Source organism: Pinus tabuliformis, chromosome 7, assembly GCF_031772625.1.
Source record: "Pinus tabuliformis cultivar Carrire ecotype Pingquan chromosome 7, CPIR1, whole genome shotgun sequence".
In the NCBI taxonomy this organism is placed as follows: Eukaryota; Viridiplantae; Streptophyta; class Pinopsida; order Pinales; family Pinaceae; genus Pinus; species Pinus tabuliformis.
The window spans coordinates 1872721644-1872741583 of NC_142293.1; positions in this window are offsets into that span (position 1 = coordinate 1872721644).

Sequence of the window (19940 nt, forward strand, 5' to 3'; positions counted from 1 at the left end):
CCTTTTCCACAATCTACCTTGAATGAACCGACTGAAGTCTTCATTGCCTGTAACATTTCAGAATTCTTCTCTGCATAAAATCTTGTGTTCTGGTCTTCCAACACCAATTCCTTTCAAATCATATCCCTCTATATCTGAATCTATTACCAATGCAATTCTACACATTTTGAGAATAAAATTCAATCTTTCAACCAATCTCCACATAGCATTAGTCTCGCTCTGATACCAAAAATAATGACAGCTAAGCTGCTTTTATGCAGCAAAACTGCATATTTACATTTTCCGCGTGTGGACCTGTGGGTTATGGCCCACGTACATATCTATCAGAAGCATTCTTATTAGCGAAATCACAAAGAAAACCCGACCAATCACCCAACTGTTCTTTGAACGTTTATGACCAAAACCCAAAAGGAAATAAACCCTAGTTCATACCATATCTGGTCCACCAGAAATGTTAACCCACACGCACATTCGAGTGTGATTACCGTCTGATTAATCAACCAAAAAATGGTCTGGATGGCTGGAACTCAACGAGGTTTTAATCTTGTTTTCTAAAACCTTATCGGGTCTGTTTTCAGAATTAAGGTCCGCGCTTGTTGGCACGCGATATGCATCTCATCGCCTTTCAACAGATGGTCCAATCACCTCCGGACTTTAAACTCATTTTAATGATTTTCTCGGGTCCGCTTGCGGAGATAACTTGGTCGCAAGTTTCTGCGTGATCACCGTGGATCTTCTTCCATCGGATGACTATGATTTTTCCTTCGCCATTCCTCTTCCATTGTTATTATCCATCGATCTGGCCGATCCAACGGTTCCCATTCTTTTCTATTTTAATTCTTTCTACATCGTCGATCTTCCATTTTCAACAATGTGACTTAATCTCCACCGTTCTTTCGCCTTCACTGTCTCTTTACAATCCTTTAGGAAATTGAGAAAAAACCAGCGTCCTCCACTATAGAAGATAATTCTCAATATTCCTCTGTCTACTGTGAAAACCAATTGTGCTCACTTCTGGCTGATCCCTCCATCCATTCAAAAGGAAAATCCCGATCTCTATATGCCTATACATAGGTTTTATTAGACAATTAATGCTAATCCCATAAAGGAAATTTCGGTAGTCATTCATGCTATTCAACACAAAATTCCATAGTATTTCTCAGATTCATAGTCAATGCACCATAAGGCTATTAAGACACATACAAACACAAATTCCCACATATGATATATACAAATCCACACTATTTTGGTATTTTTATAAAACATTTACAAGGAAAATAGACACATTCGATTGTTTTAGTTCTTTTCCATAAAATCCATCTACTGCTCTTCTTAACTCCTCACTCTTTCTCTTACAATCCTCTAGCTCTCTAACTCTTAGCTAGCCTCTAGCTACCTTCGAGCTAACCTCTAGCTCTCTAACTCTTAGCTAGCCTCTAGCTAACCTCTCAAATTATTCAAAAGATCACAATTTATACAAAAACGGATTCATGAACCAATTTAGTTCAGATCCAACAATCTCTTACTCTCTCCCAAAGTATCTCTCGAGCTCCACTCTTTTCTCAAACAGAATCCAAAATTAATCATTTAAATCCCTCAAATGCTCACTCTTCCTAGGATTACTTAACTGTCTCTAAGATATCTACATTCACGACATATTCTCCATAAATAAATTTACAATTAAAATCCCCTCAACTCAACTAAACTTAGGAAAATAAATAAAATGGTTAAGGGAACCCACTCCCTTTAGTAAATGTGAAATAAGACTCATGGGTCTTATAAGCTTTGAAAAATGCTCCTGCATCAAAGTGTATGCCTCTAACTTCCTCTTCTTTTTCCCAATTTTCAAATTTTAATTAGAAATTCTAATTCTATATTTCTTCCTTAAGGAGTGTTCCCATTAATATCAATTTTCTTATTTTTAATTAAGTTTTTTTTTTTTTTTTTTTTTTTTTTAATTCATGCATACAACTTAGTTACTAATCAAATGGGAACTATACCGAGCTCTCACTTTTTAAAGGTAGCAAAAGATCATCCAATTTTGAAAAGCGTTGATTCATAATACACCTTTTTTTAGCATATTTTTGACATTTTAATTTTTTTTATGTATCAAGTATGAACATTTTTTTTTTAAATGATAGTGATTTTCATGTTGATTTCGAAAAGTGTCAATGAAACATAAATCCCTTTTTTGGGGGGCTTACTGTTGACACTTTAATTTTTCTAATGTATCAAGTGTGGATAATTATTTTTTAATTTAACAATTTTTTACGTAGTCTTCTTCTCCTTCCCTAAGATATATATATTTTTAAGTCTTTTTCAAGTTTGTGTTTTTTGTTTTTCTTTTCATTTTTTTTGTAATGAAATCTTTATTTTTTTACATAGTTAAAAAAATGTCAATATTTTAAAGTTAAGATTTTCTATATATTTATGTATCGTTAATTAATATTTCAATGTACATCAAATAATTGTCACTAAAAAAACAATAATTTTAAACATTTGTCAAAAAATGCACATTTTGAATATAAATATAATACAAAAGAATACACATTTTGAGACTTTTTTGCTAAAAATGACATGTCAAATAAATTAATTTTATGGGAAATTTTTCCACAAAAAAGGGTTTAAAAATGACATTTTTTATGAATTTTATGTCAAAAATAATAATATTCACAGTTTTTTTTCATAAAATAATGATTCACATAAAAATTAAAGTGAAAATCAGATAATACAAATATTAAATATATAACAACAATAATTGAATATTTATTCTTCTCATAAAATCTCAAAGTCAAAACATTACAAGTATAATTGCTCAATAGTTCTAAAAAATGAGCTTGATTTGCAAGCATAACTTAAATTTAATCAACAATATCATTTAATCCATGCTCATCATCTTCTAGAGTTTCATTATTGTCTTTTTCCACAGTGCTTTGTGCTTTAGTTTGGTCATTCTCCTCTTCTGATGGATCTTTGATGTCTACAAATCTCCCAAAGTATCTCTTTCTAGTCATTCCATCTAATGGTGGTTGAGGTTCCTTTGCCTTTTTTGCCACATGTGATTCATTAAAATATTTTTTCCTCAAACCAACTTCTTGCATTGGATTTGGAAGAAATTGAATAACATTAATTCTTTGTTGAATAAAACTGCATTGTAGTGAGTCTTTTTCAATGGCTATGCAATTTTTTCCTTTTTGTAGGCAACATGTTAGTGTTGTACCTAATTATCAAGTATAAAAGAAAAAATTAAGTAAATTAGTATAAACACATAAAAATTAGAAAAAAAATATTGAAATTCCATTTTATAATAAAACTTACCTGAACCTGAGATTAAATCCAAAACTCAATCTTATTCATTTGAACATAAATCTATAATATAGTTAATCAGTGCCTTTGGTTTTTGATAAATGTCAACTATCTCTCATTTTGCATCTTTATCCTTATATGTTAGTTTTCTTAAACAACATCAATAACCAATACTCGGCTATGATTCTTTCCATTTACTAGATTAAGAAGAATAGGCTTATATCTATCATCTTTCTTCTAAGATTCAACTTGAATGAACTCACAATCACTTTTAATTGGCTAATCTCTGCAAGTAATAAGATTGGACTTTTTCCTATAACATGAAATAGTAAAATTTCAATTAACTTGTACATAAATATTTTTTTTTAACATTAATCAAACATACAATTTCAATGTCTTACCATGTAAGTTACACTCTTGAGTTTTATTTTCCCTTGAATCTTGATAATAACATTGCAAATTGTGTGTCTAAATGAAATGTCACAAATATCCAAAGTGGTGATGTTGTGACTTCTTGAAATACCATAACCACTTTATTAAAATCTTGATAACTATAAGGCTCACTATCATATCCAATGTTTGGGAAATTGAAACCATGAGGAATATCTGCAATAACTAGGGAATATTCCCTTTTAGGTATGAGATTTGCAATTCCTTCACAATCACCTTGTATTATTTGATATTAGATAGTGTTGAGCCCATTCCAAATGTAATGATTAAGATGAGGATCAAGTTCAACATTCTTAAGACGCTGCATTTTTAGCCTTTCCAACTTAATTTTTTCAATAAATTTTTTGAAACTATTCAATACTCCATTTGCATCATTCTTTGACATATTTAATGAAATAAACAAATATATGTATAAGTAATAAAATAAAAATAGTTTACATATGAATAAAATGAATGTATAAATCAACATACCTTTTTGAATGCAAGATAAAAATATTTTAGTGTTGTTGTAGAACTTGAATATGGGTAGTTGCATACAACATCATCCCAACTCTCTTCATTCAACATTTTAACCATTTGTTCTTGTATTTTCATATAAACCTTATGACTGAATAAATAAATTAAAAAATGTTAATATAGTGATATGTATAACAAATACTATCAACAACAATATATTATATTTAAAAGAAAATTATAATCCAAAAATAAGTAAAAATAATTCAACAAACTTACTTTTGAAATTCCTCGCACATTTTGTCCAATGATAATTCACTTGACTTCAAACGAAATAATATTCATTTGATAAGTTTTTCATCCTTCACTACTTCATATCTCTCCAAGGTGTGATGGTCATATCATCTGGAAGATGCTTGATTTCAGGACGTCTTACTGCTAGTACATATTAAGGGTTTAGAATTTTTAGCCTTATGATTTTTTATGCCAATATTCTCCCACATCTTGAAAATATCATCAAGCAATTCTCATATCTCCTCAATTATAAATGCCAATTGGAAAATTTTATCCATACCTCTGAATACATCTGAACTTACGTTTCCACCTTTTGCATTGATTTTTTTCTCAATTTGATAACCTATTTCAATACAACATTTCTTTTGAAAGATAAGAGTGATCCGAATTTAAACAAGAATGCAAAAAATTTCAGATATAACCATAAATAAAGAGATGCAGCAAAAATAACACTTCCTTTCATTAATATCAAATAATGAAATATACTTACAAATAGAATGGAAATGAGATTAGCTTGGGTGATGGTAGCATATCTCTGAGAAGAGATGTGGTAGATACATGCCTTTGAACTGAGTTACAATGAGGTTAAACGGCCTTTTTATTATTGAACAATAAAATAAAACCCTAAACATCCAAAACCCTAACCTAAGGAAATGTAGCACCAAGAGTTTATGGACCCTGTTGGGGTCAGTTGGGCAGCCAACTTCTCGAAGTCATAACTTGGTCATATTATCTTCGTTTGATGCACGTGATACCTCGTTGGAAATATATCTATGAGGACTACAACTAAAAACGTGGTTTCATTGAAATCACCTAGAGGAATACTGCCAAAAAACGTTATTTAGGGCCTCAAAATGGCTTCGAAAGTTCAAGACCCGAAAAATTGCCAAAAATAGTAAATTGTGCTACAATTAAGGAAACTGGGAAAAAAATAGCAAAACAATGGTGAGGGTCCAAGTGGAATAGGCAGCTGGCCACCAATATCCACCTAGATCATTCATACCCCCTTAGGAAGCAATGGTCTCCATTGCGTTGAGTTCCTCCATGAGATGAGGAAACTTATGTTGAATTTGGTCCCTAGTGAGCAATTTTCCTTGGTGTAGGAGTTGGCCGACTTTGACAACACGATACAGTTGGATATTCTGCTAGTGAGTGTTCTTGATCTACGTGTCCATGATCCAATCAGTTGCAACTTGTTCCATGCATTATGGATTTAACTCTGCTGGTATGAGATGTTCTGCAATGTCGAATGTGTCCAGTAATGGTGGAAAGTATGGCCAAAGACGATCCACATTGAACACTGGGTGCAGGCCAAGGAATGGGGGAATGTTGAGCTAAAAAATACTTATCTCCCACAACCTTGGTGATGGTGTATGGCCCATATCAAAGCAAGTGAATCTTATGGTGGGGCCCATCGAGGTGCTCCTTCTGCAAAATTAGCCAAACTTTGTCTCCCACTTGGAACTTGTGTGGCACTCGATGTTGATCATGTCGTTGCTTGTACTTAGCATTGGCTTTGTCCAATATATCATGGACCTATTGCTAGATGTGTTGAATGTGCTCAATGAAACTATTTGCCTTTCCGGCTTTGGACTGGACATGAGTCGAATCTGCCGGAGTAGCTGCAAATGGTATAGCCACATCAATGAGACATAGTGGCTGGAATCCCAAGCCCACCTAAAAAGGGTTGTGTCCAGTTGAGATGTGGAGAGTTGGGTTGTAGCTGTGATGGACACAAGGGAGCATCTCATCCCATGTGTGTCGATTCTTTGAGTTGTACATGTGCAGAATGTGTATGATCATCATATTAATGACCTATATCTGGCCATCAGTTTGGGGATGGAAAGTTGTGGACATAGTTAGCTTGGTGTTCAGCACCGACCAGAGACTGGACCAAAATGTACTGAGGAACCTGCTATCTCGATCTGAGATGATAGACTGTGGGATCCCAAAGTGTACCCACACTCATTCAAAGAAGATTTTAGAAGTGTTTTTTGTTGTGATAGTCTTCTTACAGGCTGCCATAATGGCCATCTTTGATAATCTGTTGACGACCATAGAAACATATTCATTGCCATGCTTAGTAGAAGGAAGGCTTGAAATGTAATCCATGGAGATGGATTCCCAAGGTCGACTAGGGGTAGGCAGTAGAGTATAGAGACCTTGCTTCTTGATGGTCGGTTTGGAAATGGCACAGGCAGTACAGGATCTGATGTACTTCCCGACATCCTGTCGAAGATTCGGCGAGTAGAAATACTTTTGCAGTACTACCACCTTTTTATCAACCCCAAAATGCCCAGCATCCCGACTGTAGTGTGCTTCCTAAATCATCTTGGCACGCTAGCTTGAAAGAACATAAAGGTGTCCTATGTGGCATAATAGAGCATATTGGAGGTGAAATTTTGGAACTTGATGACCCTCCAAGAGCGTATGGTATGTGTAGCCGAATTCTGGGTTGATTTTATGTATAAGTGGCCAATTAGAAGTCTCGTGCCCACAAGAGTTGATCATGGTGGTTAACGCCATGATCAGTGATCAGTTGAGGCATTCTGCAACATTATTTGTGATGCCCTTCTTGTACTTGATATTCAAATGGAACTGTTGTAGGTATGTGTACCACTTCTGATGGTGATCATTTTGAAACTTCCCTTGTGTCTGTATGAACTACAAGGGTCGGTGGTCTGTGTAGATGACCATTTCCTTCCCCAAAATGTAATGCTTCCATTTTCGGCAGACCTCCAAAATGGAATACATCTCTTTGTCATAAGTGGGATACTTCCACACTGCATCTGAAATTGTCTCACTATGATATGCCACTGGATGCCCTTGTTGAGTAAGGACTACCCGAATAGCATAGTCAGAGGCATATGCATCAATCTCAAATGGTTGTTTCACGTCTAGTAATGTGAGCATTGGTGCAGAGAAGAGGTGATATTTCAACTTTTTGAATGCCTTCTGCTGAGATTCATACCAAAAGAATTTTTATCACTCCTCCTTTGGTGACTTGACTCAAGGGCCAAGTGATATGAGAGAACCCCAACATGAACCTACGGTGGAAATTGGCAAGACCCAGAAAGATTTAGAGCTCTATCAGAGTGGTTGGGGCTAGCCAATCCCGAATGACTTGGATCTTGGCTGGATCCACATGCACCCCCTATTCATCAATAATTTATCCCACATACTGAACTTGGGTCATGCCAAAAGTGCATTTCTCCAAATTGGCACACTTCTTGTGTTGTCGCAGTGTTTGGAGAACCTGTCGGATGTGGTGGAGGTGCTCTTCCCAACTCTAGCTGAAGATCAGGATGTCATCCAAGTATACCACTATAAATAAGTTGGTGAATGGCAACGAGATGTCATCCATCAACCTCATGAAGGTTGCAGGAGCATTCATCAACCCGAAAGGCATAACCAACCATCGAAAAGGCCCTCCTTGGCTTTGAAGGCAGTCTTCCACACATCAGAGGGTTCAATTGGTATCTGGTGATATTTAGACTTCAAGTTGATCTTGCTGAAATATTTTTCACCCTTGAGTTGGTCCAGAAGGTCATCAATCCGTGGTATCGGGTACCTATTTTGGACAATGATCTTGTTCAGTGCCCGATAGTCAATACAACGTCTCCAAGTCCCATCCTTCTTCTATACCAACACTATCAGGCTCCCACGTGGCGATGAACTCAGCCGAATGTGACCTTTCTGCAGCAACTCCTGAATTTGCCTCTTGATTTCATAGTTCTCCAAAATGGAACACCGATAGATTGGTCCATTGGGTAATGGCACACCTGGTGTCAGATCAATGGAGTGCTTGACCTGATAGTGCAGAGACACCCCTGCAGAGGAGGTGAAGATGTCCTCGTACTCCTCCATGGCCTTGTGCATCTGTTGTTGTCGTGCAAAGGGGCCCTGTTTGGAGGTCGTGGCCACCATCTTCTTCTTTCCTTGAGGGTGTATCATGAGGAAAACAAATTTCCCAGTTTTGGAAATGAGCTTACTACATTGTTTTGCAGTAACCAGAGAGATGGTGGTAGGCGGTGCTACCTCCGGTATCCTGTACAACTTATTTACCAATGTAACAATAACAACACGAGGACTTGAGTCATACATAGCATGTCGGTTCCACAAGTATGGTTTGCCTAATAATACATCACAAACATCAAGGGGAGCAACATCACATGATACCTCATCCATGAAGGGCTTGATGTTGTATGGAAGGTGACATTGTTGGCTCATACGTAGATCTCTTTCTTGGTGAAGCCACCTAGTGGTGTACAGTTGTGGGTGTGATGTGGTCAGTAAGCCAAGCCGCTTCACAACCTCTGCTACAATGAGGTTATTTTAGCTCCCGCTATCAACAATGAATTGTAGCGGAGAACCCTTTACCCACATCTAGGAGTGGAAGAGACACTTCTCCTCCTCTGGATCTTCGGGTTCCTCCTTCTAGATCTTTGTGGTGGCAATGTTGGCACTGGGCTCCGCATCAATAATATGCTTTTCATTGTCATTCCCCTTGTTGGGTTCTAACTCAAAGTCAGAACATGCATCTGATTCTGAAGCCCTCTTCTCAGCCACCAATGACTTCTTGGCTTGACACTCACTTGTATTGTGGGTGGAGCTCTTATGGTACTCACACCACTTTCCCATGTCCTTCTTCGGCTTTGCAGTGTTTTCCTTTGCTTGTGGCCTTGGTGGGTTGTCCTGGACCATCCCGCTTTGGCTTTGTCCTTTGTTCTACGATTTTGGGGCACCTTTCCCATTGCTTCAAATTCACAGGTCCAAAGTCTTGCTTCTTCTGTTTAACCTTCTGCTCGATCTTGACGGCATATTGGTATGTCGTGCTGAGTGAGGAGATGTCCAGGAACTCCATCTCGTCCTGGATGTATCTATGTAGGTAGCCATGGTACTTGAGTACCAAATGTTTCTCAGAATCCTTGATACCCAACTTCGTGCAAAGGGTATGAAAAACATTGGTAAACTCTGGCACATCTTGGTCCCTTCCCTGCTGCAGTGTGGTCCACTTTATGTATTTGTCCTTGTAGCTCTCGACAAGGTAGTACTACTCCTTGATGGCATCCCAGAATAAATTCCAAGTGGGAGAAGCTAAAAACAGTGAGGTCGTACTTTCATCCTTCTTCTCACAATAGGTTTCCCACCAGTCCTTGACGTGGGGGGAGGCTTTGAGAAGATAAAAAGTAATCTTTTCCTGGCTGAAAAAATCATGAACAAAAAAATATCCTTCTAGTAGATTCAACCATTTATCTACGATGTATGCATCTATTTGGCCCTCAAATATGGGAATGTCAAAGTTTACTTGTACCTTAAAAGGTCTAAAGCCTCGAGAGTGGTTATTGGATGTGGATGCACCATTGGTGGGCAACTGTTGAAGGATATGGGCAAAGTTATCCATCATCACATTCCTTTGTTTCTCGAGGGCCTCCTCGAGCAATATTTTGATAGGATCTCCTACTCCCTCGTCTTTCTTTTCTTCCCCCATGGGAGGCCGTCGGGATTTACGAGGCTAGTCTTGCAAAGGTTCGACCAGTTCGAGCCCTAACTCCTTATATCCTGACCTCGTTGGGGACATGCAAAGAAAAACAGAGAAAGAGAAGACCACTCTAATACCACTGATCTAAATTTAAACTGGGATCCAACAAATTACAGATATAACCATAAATACAAATATGCAACAGAAATAACACTTGCTTTCATTAATATCAAATAATGAAATATGCTTACAAACAAAATGGAAATGAGACTAGCTCGGGTGATGGTAGCTTATCTCTAAGAAGAGATGTGGCGGCTACATGCCTCTGAAATGAGTCACAATGAGGCTCAAAGGCCTTTTTATTATTAAACAATAAGAGAAAACCGTAAACAACCAAAACCCTAACCTATGGATATGTAACACCAAGAGTTTATGGGCCCCAATGGGGTTAGTTGGGCAACCAACTTCCCAGGGTCGTAACTAGGTCATATTATCTTCGTTTGACGCACATGATACCTCATTGGAAAGGTCTCTCCGACGACTACAATTGAAAATGCTATTTTATTAAAATTTCCTCGAATAATATTGCCAAAAAAACATCGTTTAGGGCCTCAAAACGGCTTTGGAAGTTCAGGACCCGAAAAAACTGCCAAAAATAGTAAACTGTGCTACAATTAACGAAAAAGAAGAAGAAGAAGAAGAAAAGCAAAACAAAAAAAACAAGCAAGCAAACAAACAGACAAAAAAAAAAAAAAAAAAAAAACAAACAAACAAACAAAACAAAAAACAAACAAAAACAAAAACAAACAAAAAACAAAAAAAACAAAAAAAACAAAAAAACAAAAAACTGACAGAACAATGGTGAGGGTCCATGTGGAATAGGCAGGTGGCCATCAATATCCACCTGGATCAAAGAGAAACATTTCCCTTATCCCCACCACATTTTTCTTCAAATGCACTATGAATAAATTTGGCCCTTTGGATGAAATTCATAGACATCCTATACTCATTATATGTATTATGATCACATGCCAATAAATTTGTTTTTCTATATGTTAAACCAACATAAATTATACATTTCACTATTTCAAAAAGTGAGTTATTGAGATATTCCTCCATCAATTGTCTTCTAGCCTCTGCAAAATGGTTTCCCCCCAATTACATAATATTTATATTCAATGAATCTTGACCTATCAAATGTATCCTTTTTGGGAACTTGGATTGGATCAACAAGAAACACAGAATCAACCACGTGCATATGGATTGTACGTAATCAATTTTTTTAAGTTATGAACTTGCAGGTGGTGTGGCTTTCTAATTTGATATTTAGATTGTCCTTCATTTGGCTTATCGAATTGGCCAACATTAAGCTGAATTGTATGGCCTCCATCAATTAAGATTCTCTTTGTCAAATGATTTGAAATGGTAATTTTTTTTGTTTTAATAATTCCATCATCCAAATCAACACCTATTGTTATGATTTCCCTTCTACCTTTAGAGCTTTCACTGTGACATTCACTAGTGCCCATGATTTTTTAGAATGGCAAAATTTTGATTTCTTCCTCCTATCGGTTAACATATTTTCTTATAAATAAGCAATCTCGCATCATCAACTAGAAGAGAGACATTTGTAGGCATTTTTTAATTTTTGTGTTTTATAGCTTTTCTCCTTTTCAGCAACAATTCTAATATCGTTGCCACTAATGACAACATATTCTTCAACTTCAGTTTCCAAATCTTCATAAGTAATATGTCTAACTTTACTAGATTGATCCACTTTAGCTATTATTTGTCAATGCCTTGTATGTACTCTTGTAGTTTCATGAACTATTGTTTTTGCTTCTTTCTCCGATCTTCTTTTGTGTCTATGTGGACACTATTGATCACATTCATAATATTTGGCTCTATATAATAAATTCCCTCCAACATAACTGAAAAACTCTTAGCAAGCTCCTATCAAACAAAATATAAAATGTTAATGATAAATAAGCTATAAAAAATATAATGATACTTACAATAATGCATAGCACATAAATATAAAGAAGCAAATTTACAATGTTATTTGCAATGTTGATTGTGATTTCTTCACACATATTTGTAGAATCTTAATACATGCCATACTTCATCTTTAAGAGACTATATCTAACATTCTCACATGTCTTGGGAAATTTTGTAAGAACATAAACAATATATGTATTTGACACCAAACATATGTCTCATACTTTTCCCATCACCTCATAATTTTCACCATAGTTAATCATACCACAATATAGATATATTTGTATACCTTCATTGCTTTCTCTATCTTTAACATGCCATGTAAATATTTCTTTATTTATTTATCATGTCATCTTCCATTCTGAAATAATATTCAATGCATTTGAGGGGCCAGTTGCTTGACTTTTACCATGTGATCTTAGTTCGGTTTCGTTCAACAATATTCATAAAGGGTCCAACTGCAACTTTAGATGATGTAATTGTTGCCCTTGTCCCAAAAATATTCACAAATACCTTCTTTGATGTCATTTTCCTAAGATATGTGTGTGTGTCTCAATTAGAAAAGACACATATCTTAATTAAATAAAAAAAACAAAAAGGATTAAAAATTAAATATATTCATTAAAAAAAAAGATCATATGTAAAAAAAAAAAACAAAAAACAAAAACAAATGTAACAATTAAAATAAAAATATTTAAAAAATTAAGATTTAATTTAAAATTTTAAAATAAAAAACAATTAAAATTTAATTTTAAAACGAAAATTTACAAATAATAATAATAATAAAATTTTAAAATAAAAATATTTAAAAAATTGTGTCCAGGTGGGCACGCCTACAGCCTTTCGGCCCCTAAATGGGTTGAAGGCCAATTGGTTGGGGCCAAAAGGTCGCAGGTGTGCCCACCCGAGTCAACCTTCCACCCAGTTGGGGGCCGAAAAGACCAACCTTTTGGTCCTCGACTAGGCAGAGGATCAAAAGGTCACAGGTGCACCCGCCTAGGTGCAAATTTTTTAAATAAAATTTAATATTTTAATCCTAAAAAAAAAAAAAAAAACTTTATTTAAAAAATAAAAAATCCAAGGAATAGTTTTTCTTTTTGTATCTGGGGGGAATCCAATAGTCTGCTTGACACATAACTACTAGTAAATCTTTGGGGGGTTGACGACCTTTCCTCCTTGCCTAAACCAAGTCACCTCAAGGGGATTTGAACCTGGGTCTGCCTTGTTTCAACGATTTCATAAATTTTGAATTAATGAGTTGAGTTGACTCCCCCCACCCCCAAGACAAATAAAAAAATAAAAAATAAAAATAAAAATTGAACACTGGTTTTTCCATTTCAAAGCCCTAAAAAATTATGATTTTTCTTATTTTTCTCCTAAAAATCCTACAAATATAAATTTTATTCTTCGTATTTTTCCCTATAAAAATATTAAAAAAATGATATTTTTATGTGGTTTTTCCCCTAAAATATGATATTAAAAAAATCTTTGGAAAAAAAAGGAAAAACACTAAAAAAAATTAGTTTTTCAACATAAAAACAATAAAACAACATATTTTCCCCAAATTCCTCTTTAAATGGTCAAAATAGAAAGAAAACTAACATTTGAAATGCGAAAATCTCTCGTTGAATGTCTTCTTGATGACAATGTAGCTCCTTTGCAAATCACTCCAAGCTTTTTAACGAAACCTCTAGAAGACTTGATGTGATGTAAGGAATAGAAACAATGAATGTTATTATATAGCGAAGATTGTGGGATTATTTTAAAGTCTCTTGGATGTGGGATTAAAATTAAAATTAAGAAAAAAATAATATATAGTTAATATTATAGATTTAGATTAACTTTTGTTAAATGTGGGACAAAAAATAAAATATAAATTAAAAAAATTAACTTAATTAACTAGTTAATGTTAAATAATTGAAGTCAAATATTCATTTTATATTTTTTGAAGGAATGCATTAAATGACAATTTGTGTGGAAAATTTGAATAGAAAGTAGGGTCAAAATTTTGAAGACAATTTTAGTACACTGCTTTCAAATAAATTTTAGAGGGAAATATTTCAAATGAAATTTTTGGAAGGAAAAATTTTGAAGAAAATTTTGGGGGGAGGGGAGGGATTATGGAGAGAATTTTTCATTCTCTAAGCTATAAATTGTCATTGGGAGAGAGTGCATTTGTATCATTCAACAACTTCTGTGAAAAGTCATGGATTCTTTTGATAGTAAAGTTTCTATTTTTGTAGCATTAACATCTTCCTCACATAACAACTCTATTCATATTGATGAGTATAACAAGAATTCTTTCACGATGGATCATGAGGCAAAATTTCCACTTAGTCCTAATCCTAAGGCTTATGAGAGCACCACTGACGAAGGGCAGGATGAAGAATTTCCTGTAAATAGAGAGTCAAATTTTCCACTTATTTTTAATCCTAAGGATTATGAGAGCACCACTGATAAAGGGGAGGATGAAGAATTTCCAGTAAATAGAGAGTCAAATTTTCCACTTAGTCCTAATCCTAAGGATTATGAGAGCACCACTGACGAAGGGGGGGATGAAGAATTTCCAGTAAATAAAGAGTTAAGTTTTCCACTTAGTTCTAATCCTAAAGGTTATGAGAGAACCACTCACAAAGGGGAGGATGAAGAATTTCCAGTAAATAGAGAGTCAAAATTTCCACTTAGTCCTAATCTTAATGATTATGAGAGCACCACTGATGAAGGGGAGGATGAAGAATTTTCTGAAAATGATAATTTTACTATGAATAGAGAGTCAAATTTTCCACTTAGTCCTAATCCTAAGGATTATGAGAGCACCACTAATGAAGGGGAGGATGAAGAATTTCTAGTAAATAGAGAATCAAATTTTCCACTTAGTCCTAATCCTAAGAATTATGAGAGCACCATTGACAAATGGGAGGATGAATAATTTCCTCCAAATGATATTTTTAGAGGCACAAATGTGGATAATGCATTTTCTCTGAGTTGAGATTTCAAAGGAGCTCATGGTGATGATGAATTCCCCCCAAGAAAGGATTTTAAAATTAGAGATGAGGATGGTGAAGGATTTTCTCCAAGCAATGATTTGAAAGGAGGAAATGAGGATGATTAAGTTCCTCCAAGCGAGGATTTCAAAAGCATGGATGAATATGGTGAAGAATTTCATTTGAGTCAGGATTTGAAAAGCACAGATTATGGTAGTAAATAATTTCTTGCAGGTGAGGACGATAATGAATATTTTTCAAGCAATGATGGTGATGAATTTCCTAACTATGTTCAAAATGAACATAATGAGGATAGTATTCCTCCTAATGATGATCAAAATGCTTATAGAGAGGATCATGAAATGGTGGAGACGTTGCAAGAAAATATTGTATCTATGAGTAGAAGTAGAAATTTTCATATCAATCCAAGATATTCCAGCTATACAAGGGATAGGATAGAATATCCCACGAGAATAAGTTTTATCAGTGATCTAATTTCAAGTGAATGTTTTCAAAAGGATTACTTGAAACATATGTATTTCAAGTTTTCATTTGAGAAAATGAAGAGATATTTGTCAATGAATAAAAGCATGCCAAATTCATATTTAGTGGGGTGCATGCAATATACAATGGCAGGTTCTGATTGTCATATTAAGAATTTATTACTCTATACAAGGACTTTCAAAATGTTTCATTCAATTGGTGATTTTCGTCTATCAAGTATCCAAGAAAGATTGGAAAAAGATCCCACATTTTATTCAAAATTATGCCATAGGCGAGAGATTGGACCATTAGCAAATACTACAATGTCATGGATGCAAAATTTCTTTTCAAGGAATGGAGAATGTATGCCAAATAAAGGCACAATACATATTCCAAATAATTTCTCAGGATTAATCTACAACTTATACAAATAATATGCAGAAGGTGTTGAAGGAGATGGTAATTTTATTACATATCCATATTTTACGAGGATATGGAAGAACGAATTCAACAATTTTCATTTTCCTAAGAAGACAAGGATGTGGATTTGCAGTACATGTTATTTTGTTAAATAAAAAAGGGATAAATGTCATGGGGCAGAAAGAGGTATGCATTCATAACATTATTTTTAAAAATTGGATAGTTATCAATATGAAAATGTATTTATTAATATGTTTCTTTTATGTTATGTGAAGATTCCATTCTCCAAACGCTTCAAGAGCATCGCAATCAATAAACAAGTGAAAGGAAAAAGTTGTATAAGCACCAAAATAAATGTTATAATAATCCAAATAAATATTTTGGTTTGATAATTGATGGTATGGACTAGAAGAAAACACTTCTACCACATTTTTTCTGCACACCAAAAAATTTACAGGAGGAAAATTTTATTCAGTTTCACTTGGTCGACTCTATGGTATTTAATGGGAAAATGTGGCAAAAGGTTTACTTCACAAATCCAAATATTCATAATGATGCAAATTTTACCATAACCATAATTCATGATGTGCTTTCTCATTAGTATGGTAATCTTCCTCAAGTTTTGCATCTGCAATTAGAAAACACTAGTTCTGAAAACAAAAATCAAATTGTTTTTGGATATCTAAACATTCTTGTTGAATTGGGAAATTTTCAAAAGGTAAAGGTTAGTTTCCTTCTTATTTGGCACACTCATGAACATATTGATCATATGTTTAGTCGTTTTTCGGTAACATTAAGGAGGAAGGATGTTGGGAGCCTACCATTATTAATTGAATGTATTAAGAAATCATACATTCCATAGCGTACTTTTTACGGGTTGGAAGAAACTATTAACATGTGAAGGCTTATTCTAGGATCACATGGTGAGGAGAAATTCATTGAAAAACTTAATGGCACTAGCTTCCAACATCAATTTCGTATCAAAAAAATTATGGGAAACACTTATATGGGACAGAAGTATTCGACTGCAGTAGAATGGGGGTCGTCATCAGGTTTAGCATTTTTGAAGTTCATTTGAGATCATCCAATATTTGCATCAAATATATTATTATTACAATCGGTTGCTCAAATCCATAATGCATGAAGGCATAAGAGAGATATAAATTATTTTGAATACTTGGAAGAAATTAAAAAATATATTAGAGATACATATGAGTACTTCGATATTGTTGATTCAGTTTTGTGGGAGTCTTTTTTCAATAAACAAAGTGATATCATTTCAAGATGTAGGAAGATATACTTTTGAAGACTCCATTTATTTGGACACAAAATATTCCAAATGAACATGAGGAAAGAAATGTTGTTGAACAACAACAATCTCAAGGTATTATTAATTATTCACAGGTAGAGGAAAGAGAAATGTATTTAGTTCTAGAAGATCACATGCACAACGTGAATCCATGGAAGACCTTTACAAGGGTTTAGTGCAGGATATTAACGAGGGTGGCATGATCATAGTGTTAGCAGATGGAGATCCACATGGTTATCAATGTTGGGTTTCCAAGATTATAAAGGTCATTAAATAAAATGAAGATTTTACAGTTGTTGAAGTACATTGGTATGCCACAAATACACACCCATTCATGGTGTGTACAAGCCAAAGATGGTAGTTGATAAAGAAATTTCCAGAAAAAGAAAAAGAAAGGGTACAAATATAAATCATTGTTGCACAAACCTCTTAAAATTGGAGGATGTTGACATACTTGTTTATGACTTCAAATTAACAAAGAGAGGAACTCTTCACTTCAGGACCATAGAGATTCTAAAGAGATTTCTACCAGAAGAAATAGTGCTAAGATGGGAGTCTATTGAACCCAATTGTAGATCTAGAATACTTTTGAAACTTGAAATGGTGGGCATGCATGTTGACTCAAATAGGGCACTAGTTAATGAAAGATAAGAATATGAGTCATCTTCATCTACATCAAGTCATTCATCTAAAGGTGTTGTAGATTATGATGGTGTTCCAAAACCTATGACTGATCTTGAATAATAGTCTAAGACATTTTATGTAAATGATGTTTGCATGGTAACTTGAAATAATAACTTCTATATGATCTTACATGAAGTTATGAGTCATTTCTATATTTGTTGGATTTATGTTTTAATTATGAAGAATTAATTTTTTAGAATATCCAAAATGCAACAATAACTTAGAGAAATAATATATGTTTCATTTAATCTACCAGTATTGATATTTTGATTAAAAGTAAAAAAATTATTAGAAATTAATGTTGAGTTTTTAAATTATACAGTGATATTGCCATGATATTATTTATTGATATCATTTGATATACATAGTTAAAAAAAATGTTGTAATTTTAATGCCTCATTAAAAGGGGGTGTTGAGAAGTGTAGCAAGAAAGGCTCAATTTGACTTTACCTTTGTCAAATTGAGAAAATTAAACTTTCCACATCAGCAGACAACTTGGAGGTAGCTAACTAGTGTGACATGGCTCTTGTCACTCAGTTAGCTCAGTAAATTCGAGTTAGAAAGCTTGAAGTTCAGTTAAGAATGTGTGATTGCTAAATTTTAGTAATTCAGTTCAGTTATTTCCAGTTGTATTCAATTAAACTAGTTCCTACTATTGATAGAACCAATTGGAGGTGAGTTGTGTAGTGGGACAATAGTCTAACTCAGAGATCATCCAGTGAACTAATCAAAATACCAAAAATAGCTAGTGCATGAAAGAAATTCGAGTTCCTTAGTTGTGGTGGAGATTCCAAACAAGTGTAAAATTAATTATATACTAGATTGAGTGTACAATTTAGAGTATTGGTCAGGTGATCAATCCTTGATAATTGCGCAAGGAAATAGGAGTGAGTTTAGGCATCACGACTGTAGGTAGCATGAGTGTGGGTAGCGCAAGTGTGGGCACACAAGTGCAGGAAGAGCGAGTGTAGGATCAATATTTGCTAGAGCAATCTATGGAGGCTGGAGGAGGCAGAAATTGGCCAAGTGTTGGCCAGAGGTCCTCGGTCAGTAGGGAGAAAAGTTTTACCTTTGCAGGTGTTGCTAAGAGTTGGAGCATACAATTGTAATAGTTTCTCTATTCAACTGATTAATGCAAAAAGGATTAAGGGGTTTTTAGCAGTTTATTTCCCCTAGAAACATTTGTGTACCTATGTATTTGATGATGCATGTTTGCATATGTTCTAAATTGTGAATTAATTTCCACAGAGAAGTAGAGTAGAATTGTGTCTCTTGATTTAGATTAAATTTCTTGAGCAGTTGCAATTTTATCACCAAAATTTCTATAGGGGATACTTCATTTTGATGATTGATTTTTAGGTTTTTATTGCAATGGGATAAGTTGTCTTAGGCTAAGATTTGGAAAGAGCTATACTTTTAGCCTTTAAAATAAAAATTACTCTTGGAATAATGACTCTTTCATTCAGATGTTCATTTTTTAAGTTTGTTTTAGTCACATAATCTGTCTATAATGCCATGGTTGAAATATGTTGAAAACTTAAGGTTTTTAATTCCATGGTTGAAAAATTGTCAAAATTTTAAGGTTTTTCTGAGTTATGATATTTTATCTTTAATGCTATGTTGAAAATAGTTATAATTTTAAGGTTTTTTAGGGTCATTATATTTTATCTTTAACGACATGGATGAAAATTGTTGGAATTTTAAGGCTTTTAAGAGACGTGATATTTTACATTTAATGTCCTACCCGAAAATTGTTGGAAAGGTTTTTCGGGATCCTGATATTCTATCTTTAACGCCATTTCTAAAAAATGTTGAAATTGTACCCCCGAAATAAAAATTTTGTTCTAACATCAACCCTTTTCATTATTAGGCATTTATTCATATTTTTTGCACAAAAAAAATAAATTTTACTGCCATTTTTAAAAAATGTTGAAAATTTACCCTTAAAAACATCGTTCTGGCATACACATTTTTCATTTTTGGGTTGTTTTTCATGCTTTTTGGGTTTTTTTGGCTGGAGTTCTCATTTTATCGGTAACTTTGTTAATTACCTCCCCCTTTGAGTGTTAGTGTTTAA